This window comes from Cyanistes caeruleus, chromosome 5, assembly GCF_971803275.1.
Source record: "Cyanistes caeruleus chromosome 5, bCyaCae1.hap1.1, whole genome shotgun sequence".
In the NCBI taxonomy this organism is placed as follows: Eukaryota; Metazoa; Chordata; class Aves; order Passeriformes; family Paridae; genus Cyanistes; species Cyanistes caeruleus.
In genome coordinates, this window is record NC_141705.1 from 24662794 (window position 1) to 24675190 (window position 12397).

Genomic DNA, 12397 nt, shown 5'->3' on the forward strand with positions numbered 1-12397 from the left:
AACACAGGGAAGATGTGCTCAGGTCTTATCCTGGCATGGAGTCAGAAATCCTGGAGGGCATCTCTGACAGCATGAGGGCTGGGCAGGGTTCCCATACCCCACAATGCAGCCTGAGATACCTACTTGAGTCTTCCTTCTTCTGAACTTCTCTTTCCAACCAGGGGCTGGATCCTGTTACACTATAAAAGCATCTATTTCGTGATAAAAGGTGATGAGAAGTGAAATCATCCTTATGGAAGTTAATCTGGTATTTGGAGTACCACAGTGAGAGAGAGCAAGCTCATTACAGAGTGCCCTCCCACTGCAGGCAGAATCAGCATGGAGAGGGAGCCTTTGCAGAGGAGTGACTTTATGCCTCTCAATATATTGTTTTAGTGATGGTGTAGAGGTACAGTTGGATAGAGCTTTTAGTGTTTGAAAGAATTGTATCATGTATAAAACCGTAATTTCTTTTGTTGTTAATTAAAGCAGTTTGATGCCTCAGGGCTAGATGGTTTCTTTCTGGTTTTAATATAAGTGATACAACATATAATACTGGAGCTATATAAATACAGGTACTTCAATTCATAACTTATTATCAGTAAAACTATTTTTATTCATAAAAGTAGCTGTCCTTCAAGAGCTCATGAAATGGTCATGTAGACATAATAAGAGGCACTGTAGATTATTTTAGTTGAACATTTATTCATTCATCCATTCATTTACTTATTCATTCATGATTTTATTCTTATGATTCTTGCACTCATCATGGATAATGTAGCTACAGAAAGCTGCATTTCAGCAAAAGTATGTCAACATTTAAGCACATGAGTTGTCACTTTGAAGTCACATATATTACTGGTCAAGCCACAAGGTACTACAAGTGATCTCAGGAGAGCTTCACCAATGGTAGAGCTGGCTTGAAATGACTGGGTAGATCTTTCAGTCAGCCCTTCTGTAGCAGGACAATAAAAAACTGACCTGACATGCTTGATAGAGTTTCTTTTGGCAAATAATAGGAATTATTTGAAAATCAATTTGTTTCTACTGTCATGAGCAATCTGTTCAGAAGCTCTATGTCCTTGATGACAAGAATCTTAAGAATTCACCATATGGGCTGAATTAGCTGGATTCATGTGGAATAATTCAAACCATTTATATTAGTCATCTGCTACAGGAAAATATGCATGTATGTATGACAGAGATATATATATTCTGCCAGTGGAGGAAGGCATCAGGACTGACTTGGGAAAGGCATTCCAGCATTCAGAGGAGATGTTTGAGGCATGAATGCAAGCATACAATGGTGAGAAGCCACAGCCACCAGCAGTAATTTCTCTCAAAAGAGAGTTCAATGAGGACGGAGACAGCTGTTAATATTTTTCTAATATTATTTTTTATTTATGTATTAAAAGAAAAACAACAACAACAAAACAAAACAAAGAGCAAACAAGGAAACAAGAAACCCATTATTTGCAACCAAACGCAGGTCTTAGTTAAGGTTAGGGTTTTTAGTTTAAGGTTAAGGTTAGGGTTTTTTTAAGTCCCCAAACTACCCTAAGAAGTTTTTTGTCAATCTAGGGAAATCTGGAGGAGATTTAGAAGCAAAGTCAATGAACTTTTGAATATGATCTTCTGTTATATATGATTTAGTACTCTGCCTCCATATCGAAAATCAACTTAGTGTTAATTTCAGTATATCATTCCAAATTGTATACAACCTTCTTGTCTCCATTTGAAACATGCTGATAATGTGTGCACTGACATCTCATGTCTATGAGCTGGTATGGAGTCAATATTCCTGGTGTGCTGATCAAGAGTGAGAGATGGTAATTCTGTTCATGCAATAGGGATTAATCTTCCACTGCAGTCAGGAATGCATCTAAATTGTGCAAGATTCATCATGCAGACTGGACTAACACTTGTAAGAACATGCACAAAGGTGGGGAGCCCTGGGTTACAAAACAGCACCACAAGAAATTATAAGAGTTCTACAAAGAGCAAAAGGGGGGTAATGTATATGTAGATATTTAGTTCTGACAAGGCTAAATTAAGATAGGAATAAAATAAATAGTAGAAATGAGAGCTACGATTGATAACAGGAGGGTGTCACTAATGAATGAACAAAGTAGAAATTACCAGTGCAAACATACCGGAAATGCTGAAGAGGTATAAAATTAGGGACAACAGGAAAGAGTAAATACGAAAAGCCTGTTTATTTGGGAGTGGATGAGAGTGGTAAAGGGAAAAATTGAGAAGCTGCAAAGGGTGAAAAAGGGAATGTAAGTAGAAGTGTGCCATTTAACTAGCAGTTTAGCAGGATCTCTTGGGTAGTCTTCTCTGGATCCCACTTGGAGAAGGCAAATAAATCTGTTATTAGTCTGATAATATGGGTATGACTTTTTTTTCTGTGGTGAGGAGGTATAGTTGAGAAGTTTTCTCCAAAACTGGATGAGGGGATACATGAAGGGGGTGGACCAATACTAGTAGCTGTGGTGCTGAACTTTTACCAGAATCCATATTCAGGGTTGGGCATTGAAGCTCACAATAAATAGACTTACAAAGGCTAGCAAGGCAAATGATGCATTTCTAAATGCTGAGAAGCACTCAGTCCCTTATGTTAAGTTAAATTCAATATGCAGTATGTCTGTTAGCTGCCAAAACTACTTGTCACTTACCTGTATTAGCATGGAAGCAGTGAAGGCACATTATCAATCCTGTAATCATTGTATGGGATGAGTTAGACTCAGTTCTGTTCCATCTGCCCCAGCATAGTAAAAAATTATATCACATGGACATCTCCTAATCTCTTCTGGGATATTTTCTGCAAAATACTTCTAAAATTACTGGATCATAATTGATGTTTACCAGTCTTGTATTTATGCCTAAAAGCTTAGATAGCCTCACCAGGGTTATAAGGAAATTTGGAGTTCTTAAGATCTGAGTGCAAGTGCCACTGTCAAACCTCAAGCACGTGTGTGGGTTTGATATGTGTTCCAGTTGTAATGCTAAACACTCCAGATACCTTTTCTTGAGTACAGCTAAATTTTGGGTTGGTTTCATAATTTTTTGGAACCTGCAGGAATTTTATACTTTGCTGATTACGGTTGAATGTCTTACAATTGTTTTCTGAAACAGAAGACAATATACAACACAGAAGTTTCTTTACAATACAGAAGCTCAGCATATGCTGTTTACAGTTTCACATTACCTTCAGTATCATAAGGCTCCAGCGACTGATACAAGCTTTAGAAGCACTGAGAATTTCTGCAAGTTTGTGGTTTTAAGTGGTCTATGATTGTCCTGCTGTGAAATTACAGAAAGAGCATATTTTGTAGCAAGTTCCATTTTAAGTTTTCCCCCTTCCACTTGTAAAAGCAACCAAATAACACTTCATTTATTTTCTACTAAATTAAACAGTCGTAGAATTACTGTAATATTCTCAGTGGCTTCCATGTTGCTGCATACAAACTGATAAAACTAAGATCTTCTCATAATGTCCTGCTGCGACAGAGGCTTGAGTTTTTTGTTGATCTGAACATTTCCTATATTATTTCTCTCTTGGTTTTTATTCTACTAACAATCTTTCGTGGTGCTTGGCCATTTCCCATTAGAAAAGTAGACAATCTAATTTTAAATGTTCACTGAAATATGGTTATTCTTGACTCATTAAAATTAGACTTCTTCAGGTATTTCAGTGTACTGTACAGGTCTTGATGTTAAATTCTTATATCTCATCTCAGATTTACTTTGCTCAAGTTCTTGAGAGTTTTGCCAATAAAAAACAATTCACAGAAAAATATTGAGAATTATCCTGACTTTTCTAGAAAACAGAAGATGTATTTGCAGGCCTACAGTACATGTATCAGGAAGAGAAGTTGAGACAGTATAGTCTCACAAAGACAATGATAAGGAGCAACTTAAAAATAGCTTACAGATTTCTGAAGAGCAGATCCGAAAATGCAGAGACAATCTATTCTCAGCTGTCACAAATGGCAAAAGAGGCAATGGCCAGCTTGGACATCAGGTGAAACTTCACAAAAAGCTTGCTGCAACACTGGAACAGGTTGCCCATGGATGATGTGGTTATTCTGGGAAGTTTTCAAGATCTGACTAGACAAACCAATGGCTGATATAGCTCAGTGGTGGGGATAGCAATGCTTTCTGCACAATCTGCCCCTCTGATGTTCCTTCCAAACATTTCTCCAAACCTGTGATGCAATTCTGTCATTCTCCCTTCTTAGTTTAGTGGAAGTGCATGTGGAAAAGTTGTTAATTTTTCTTCTAAAAATGGTCGATTATGTTAATTGCTAAAATAGTTTAACAGAACTGCATTTTTTTTGCTACAGAAAATAGGCACATACATGAAGAGCAACAAGGGGCCTCATTGTACAGTAAAGCTTCAATCCATTCCTTCCCTTTTCCTGTGAAAAACATGGTGATGATGGAAAGCCAGAGACTGTAAATTACCCACATGGAGCCTTAGGTTCTAAAAGGGCTATGGACTGCAACTCTTAAAGTCCTGGACATTTATGAGAGATGTTCTATTCCCCACCCAAAAACCTCTTTTGCTTCTTATCCTTCCATTATTCAAGGAGCATGACTGAATTATTATCCAATGATTATAATTCCTTTCTTATCTAAAAATGAGATCTTTATGCCCGGTATTAAAGAGTGCAGAGACAATACCAGTAAAGGAGCATTCAATGAAATCCTTTCATGCACATTCACACCCAATACAAACAACTGCAGCACACAGAGCACTGCCATGAGAATGTACTCTCCCTCCTTTCTTGCATCCACTTCCTTCAGACATATAGTGTAATATTTGTTTTTTCTCCTGGAAGAGCTACATGCAACAATGCAGCCAGGGGTATCCTAGCACCTAATAGCCAGGCTCTGAGCCCACACTGATGGGAGCAGTGTATGTTTGCTGCTGTGTTGTACAGAGAAGGTGTGAATGTAATGCATTCTTTTTAAGATTCATGGGAAGAATGAAATAAAACCTATGGGAAGAAATTAAATCCAGCATTTACTAATAGAGCAAAAAACATCAGATTAAATCATTAATTTTTCATTGGACTAAATCTGCTGTTTGTGCATCACTCTTTGTTTCAGAAAGTGATTTTACAGGCATGATCTTTGGGGTCAGAAAACAGAGATTACCTATCATACTTGTCAATCTTTGCATTGCATTGATAATTTACAAAAATAACTGTAATAGTAAGTAAGGTATATTTCATTATTACCTTAAGAATGTGCATGGACTTGCTATAGACATCTCCAAGAGACCTTTCAGAGCTTTAGCAAGGAAAGCTTTTGGGTCCCAGTCGAGTTCCTCAGTGTATAAATCTGCTGTGCTAAATATGCATCTCATGAAGAGAAAGTTGGGTACTGAATAATGGATTCTGCCCAAGCCTCAAGCTTTGTTGGACTTTCCCCTATAAATTTCTGATGAATTGGTAATGCTGCACTAAAGAAATAGATTAGAAACTGACTGATCCCCTTCACAATAGTGACCTCAATTTTGTAGATGCTAAGAATCACAAACTAATCAGTCTCCTTCTTTTCATTAGAGACAAGCATTTTATTTTATTTCTGATTTGTGTTTATTTTTTCCCAAGGACCTTTTTTAGATAGTAGCAACAAGTAATACCATTTTCCCTAAGGTATATTGTGATTTCTCAGCTTCTGAAGAAAGATATAGAGGAGGCTATGGCATGAGTTAATTTATTTACAAGTACCTGCTTCTACTGATTAATGTTTGTCTGAACCAGAAGGAATCTGTGTTCAGGTCTTGTCATTAAAATGTGAAAGCAATTCTGCTAATACAACCTTTTATTTCTCAGGCATGTCACAGCTATTTCACAGTCCACAGAAAGTAGCAAACTGTCTATTTTTCTGTCCTTAAACCTAACCCCTGCTGTTGACCAGCAGTATGATGTTGGCCATAAATTTCAGGTCTTGATATTCCTACAATCTGTCCATTGATATTTGCTAATGATCTTATTCCAAGTTTACTGTAGTGCAGCTCAGAGTAAAAAACTATATTTTTTTTAGCACTGTTTTCCTATCCTGGTATTTATTATCAACCTTGGACTTGTAGGGGGGAGTAATTCCCCTTTCTGCAAGAACTTTTGGACAAAACTGCACATTCTGCATCAGCTTGAATGATAGCCTCAATAATTCTCTCCATTACTCTAAAATGTAAAAAAATATTTAATTTTCCTTTGCATTCATCAGCATCTGGCGTTTTCAACTTTAGCATGCCCACCTCCCCATTAATTTACCAGAAACAATGCCAAGGTGAAGCCAACTTCAGTTTAGATGGTTGTAGAAATTCACCATTGTGAGAAACCTGTGAAGAAGCCTATAGCAGAGTCATAAGAAAAAACATAGAAATGTCTAAAATCCTAAAGGAAACACAAAGAGTTGTAGGACAGCAGCTGGAGACTGGGAAAGACCTCCCAGCAGAAACTCCTTGTGTGTATTCTTGACATAGCCCAGCAGCTCACTGAAGCCCTTTGATATCTCTTACATCTGTTAGACAATGAAGGATTACTTTATACTTTGAAACTATATATGTTGATCACAACATCTCTTTGTGCATGCCTAATTGTGCCTGAACAGTATGACAGAGTTACAAGAGTAGCATGAATCATCACCAGCATGACAATCCTAAGGACTAGTCCCCACCTATCTGTCAACCAGACTGGTTAGCAAGTGAGGGACTAAAACAGAGACAGATTTCCCTTTGTCCCTTGTGTTCTTTTCCAAAAGTTTTAGTAATATTGGGATATGTGCTGATATCTGTTATGTTCTATTTGGTGTACAATTCTTGAACAGTTGAAATGTTATCCACCATTACTACCAGGAACTTATATGGTCTCAATTTTCATTGAGAACAATAAAAGCTCTACACTAATGCCAGTGAATCTAGGGAAAGGGTTTTTATTGACTTGGATGGGGGATGGAGCAATATCCAAATGAGGAAGAAAATTATTTTCTCTGTTTTCTGTTTATCAGAAATTAATCTGAAGAACAGCTGACTTTTAAAGAAAATATTGAAAATAGTTTATTCAGTCTAATTGCGCTGATGATACAGAAATATTCCAGCCCAGGATCTGACTAATTAGTGTGAAAGAAATATTTTGGACTGATTGAAAATCTTCTTTCTTTTTCCTTGCTATTAAATTTCAGTTCACATTCCTTAATAATGGAATGTAACTTCAGAAAATGCCCACTGCATGAGAAAAGGGATAAGCAAAACAATATGAGCACCTCTGAGATTAAGGCATTGACCGAGCTCTCTGTGTTTGTATTCAAAAGTATAAAGAACAACGCAATTTCCTCTCCTCCATACTTCTAACTAACACTAAGCTATGCAATGTTCTCTCAGTGATCCATGTTAACTGAAATTTGAGACATAGCTGCTTAAGTCAGCTTTGTATTCCTGAAATTGAAAACAGCCCACCCTTGTCATTTGATTCTTTCTGGACATCTTATCTACTTGTGCCTATGCCTGCACCAAATTTGCATTCCACCAGTTATTTGTTTTTAAATGTCATACATTTAAGCACATCCTGGACATACTAAGGTAAAATAGCAAAACAATTTCTACTTCCTCAAAGGTTTTATGACTCTTGAGATTTAATTCTCCCTCAAATTACCAGCACTAAGATTGTATTGCTGTTCATTCAGATGGAATAGAAATTTTTATTTCTGTTTTGAACAGATATGCAGACTTGTAAAAAAAAAAAAACTTATCTGGGACAAAAACTTTACACCAGATCTATAAAAAAAAAAAAGAACTTGTGCATCTATTTGCTAAAATGGAGTATGCCCTATCAAGGACAAAGAAGTTACTATAAATAGTCAGTAATAAACAGAATATCAAGAGCATATGATGGATTGTAAAGAGTTACTGCTGACATGCACATTGTCTTGTCACACTGGACTGCAGCATATATAGTACTTGGTGGAGTTTACTGCAGGAATATTTCTGGAATGAATTGGACTGATTACACAGTAACAGATTGACCAACGGAGTTAAAGATATTTGATTCTTTAAAACATCACAGCCTACTTATAAAATAGGGCCTTTTACTGAGTTAGCTCACAGTTAATGAACTAATATCTTGTTGAGGTCAAAAAAGCAATTTACTGAGCTCTATCTAATGGGGAACAGTGCTTAATCTAGTTCTGCCAGCCAGGCTGATTCTGCATAGCTGTCACCCATTGCTGTGGACAGTGATTTTGAATTGAAAAGTCAGAAAACATGCAGAACATACTGAATTGTTTACAAGAAACTAGGACCCATCAGGTATTGAGGATACTGAATGTCTGGGTAAGAGCCATTCAGTTGCCCAGACTCAGACTCTGGATTTCAGTAGTATTGATTTTTGGTAGAGTCCTTTTTCTAACAGTTGCTGTGGGACAGAGGGGCAAAATCTTCCTGAAATTCATCCTACCTGACAGTACACTGGCCAAGGTACAGAGGTGTGAGTGCTGGGTGTAGATCTGGCCCAAAGGCCCCTACTGCTCTGAGCTGCCTCACATGGGATGCATCCCTCGGGTCAAAAAACAGAGTAAATACCTCCTGGTCCTGCTGTAGTTTATGTCTCCCATGTTTTAAAGACACTCCTGAGACTCCTAAGCAAGGAATGGGAGTTGTCACGTTTGTTCAGACACATCTTGGTCTTAGAACAGCTGTGTTTTTCACTCCTCTGGTTTCCCCCTGGAGGTTTTAATGAGGATCATCAAAGGAAGACACAAACTCTGCCCGAGGTCTTTTTTCTGCCCTCCCCACGCTCGGGAGATGTGCTTACTGGGAAGCTGTGAGGTGTTTTACTATGACAGGGAAAAGCCAGAGGTGAAGAATATAGAAAGTAGGAGAACATCCTGCTGGCTGGAGGCTGCCCATGTAGCTCCATCAGATTTTGTCATTTTCCATCTTTTGTCATTAGGGCTGCCCCATGTGATACAAAGTCCACTGTGTTTAAATATTGGGGAATAGGCATGTGGGGACCGTGTGTGTGTGTGTGTGTGAAAAGAAAACTTTCTAATTTGGGAAAGGAGTATACACCTGGCTATTTTTGTGAGAATTCATTTTAGGCTCTGTCATCTGAGTGCCTGATTTTTTAAGAAAATTTTTGAGAAAGTAAACTCTCCTCACAGCATGTTTATGAAATGTGGAAGTATCATTATCCTTGCTGAGAAGTCTCCAGGCCAGATGCTGAGAGATGCCTGTACCTAAAGGAAAGCAGTGGGACATGCCACAAAGCACCTTTAGGATTCAAAGCCCAAATGTCTGCCAAGGATCTGATAGGAAATCCAGCTAAGTGCCCAAGTTGAACCCATTTTTTTAACAGAAAAAAAAACCTTATCCCCTTAACTCCTTGGACTGCTTGAAAAATTTTGGTAAACATATATAAACAATTTATGTAACAACTGATGCTGTAGCTTCACATTGCCCAGTTCATTCAAATCTGAACACATGACATTGCATACATAGGGATTTGTCGGCACAAAGGATATTATTTCTGTTGCCATGCATTGTATTTGCAATGTGATTTTCCTTAAATGTGCAGCATTGTTCTGTTAAGCAATCAGAATGCAAATACCACTGGCACAGCTAGAATACATTCAAGTGCCCAAGTACACAAAGAATGCAAACTGTGCAGTAAAGCACACAAAGCCCAACAAGCTCATTAGTACCATACTGCAGTGATTACAGAGCAAAGTGCCTTCTGAGGTGCAGTAGACAAGCTATACAGGGGCAAAGCTTTGCAGTGTTTTAATGCAATGATATTTTTAATGCAATTGTGTGCTGCCACAGTGGTCATATTTCACCAGCATAAGCTGCTCTGGGGAAGAGGCATTATTCTCTGCTTGTACCTTGCCTAGGTATCATTCTTGATTAGCCATTAGGCACTGCATAATAGTAATGAGGATGAGGATAATAATTCTAAGGATAAGAATTATGATCAGCCAGACCAAAACCCCATCTGTCTCTGTTCCTTTTTCTGATAAAAGTAAAAAAGATCTATTTTTAAGCAAAAAACATGAGAAAACAGGCATGTATAGAGTGACTGCTTCCCTGGTATGGTCTTTGAGATTCCAGCAATTAGCAATAAGGATGTGAAAACTGGAACTAGACTCCATGAGGATCCTCTAGCAGTTTGATTTGCTTCATGGTCTCTGTTGTAACTTAATGACTCAAAACCAGATAACAACTGCCTATTGTCAGCATACCCACCTTCGAAATCCCTGTCAGTACATACACATATATCCATATACACACACACACAGAAAAAACTACCATACACTGTCCTGTACATGCCACTTGCCACTAAAAGATGGTGTAGGTCTTCAGTACAGTGATTTGAAAGGTCTGCTGAGGGAAAGGTAAAAGTTTTAAAGGAAGGTCACCATGTAACAGTCATGGTGTCAGAAACCATGTCAAACCTTCTTTGAGACAGAGGATGGATCAAATGTCCTCTTGGTGCTCTTTCCTGCACTGGTTCTTGTCATGAATGTATGATTATTCAGCTGCTATAACAGTTTGAAAGTTCAGTTTTAATTCCTGAAATAGAAAAATGTCTTTCATTCTGCTTGGAAGTGTAACACACATAATGTTTCATCTGGTGGAACCAGATGAAGACCTGTAAAAGCTGTGGTCATGTAAGGACCTCAGCTCTTCAATAAGCCCCAGCCATAGCCTAGGAACTGGACAGCCATACATACATCTTCTGGCCATGAGCAGCACAGAGAAAGGCATGATTTATCTTAGCAAAAACATCTCTACATTATTCACCAAACAAAGGTTGTGGGTCTGGTGGAGATTTCTGTGGAGATTCTTTCTGCACTTTAGGGTATTCTTAGCAATTGACCTTAACAACTGATTGAACTTCCTCTTTTGCAGCAGAACCCAAGCAATAAATCAGACTGGTGTGCTGGAAAGAGAATTTAAGTGTATAGGCAGGGATGGTGGTGGAGCAAACTGCAAAGTGCTCTATTAAACATATCACCTCAATGTCTGCCCTCAGAAATTCACGTCTCCAGGGTGATCTCTTTTGAGAAGTGGTCCTTTTTATAAGGCAGGAAGCATTAGGTATGCTCTTATCTCAGTCAAAGAGTTTCCTACGCAGTGCCAACAGTTATTCAGCAGTACTCATTATGCAGGTGAGCTACATCACAGTGCTGCTACTCTGCAACACTCTGCAGATCTCTATGCACCATGTGCACAATGTCTGAAATATAAGCAAATTTATGCTGCACTCATCCTTTTTGTGGTTATTAGTGTCACTTAGTATCATCTTCCTCCAGCAAATTGACTCACCAAGCAAAATGCACAAGTGCACTTTAAAGCGGATCACATTATCACGCCTACTTCTTCTGAAGAGCCAAGTGTCATTACTACTTTTCACAAGGAATAACTGCCTAAACTGTTTCACATTCTGCTGTGCATCAACAGTGCTCTTCCTCCACTCAGTTTGCAGTTCAGAAGAGTGATGGAACAGTAATGCATGTCTATCTCATTGTTCTACATGGAGAGATAAAATCTAGTGCTCACTTTATGCCTCTTTAAAAGTTAGGGTATTTGTTTCTGGAGTCTCTTCATCAAGATGTGCAGTTGTATCTCATCTCTAAGGCCCTGATCATATTTCAGGTGCCAACAAGGTATTTGTATTAAAATCACTGTGTTTACTCAAAAAGCATATTAGAGGTTTCTCTCTCAGCACTACTGATAGATGACATATCCCAACTGCACAGTTGATTCCACAGTCCGGTATAGACAGAAAAGATTAATGATGGTCAAGTGCTGATAGGTTTTTGCCTCTAAAAGATTTTTGCATTATTCACTAGCACTCTTTCTTCCTCTGTGTGTGGTCTTTCTAGAAGGTAGATGGAGTATCAAAGAAATACAAGGGTTCAGACTGTTAAATGTTTAGATTATGACTAAAACCATGAACTTCAAACCAGAAACCAGGAAATAAAATATCAGAAAAAGGAACTTTGGCTAAGAAACAGAGTGAGAAGAGATGCTAAGGATCAAAATTGAGAACAACCAACAATTTACTAAGCTGAAGAACAAAGCCAGAGCCCAGTAAATCTCCATATTATACATTTAGAGCTGAGATAAGAAGCTGCCAGTGCTTGAGCTAGACAAACTATGGCCACTCAATGTCCAAAGATGAGAGTTAAATAAACTAGAAAATAACCAAAGGAATAAAGTTGTAGTCAGGGATTACAATATGCAACCACACATTGAGAGAGCTCCTTATGCTTGATTGCTACAGCTGCTTCTACCCAAAATTTTATGTGGGTCACCAGCCTTCTGGGACACTTCCTGTGGTAGCCTGGTGGCCTTTTGCACTTTGCTCAGGAGTGCTTGTCAATAGGATGTCAGGAAAAC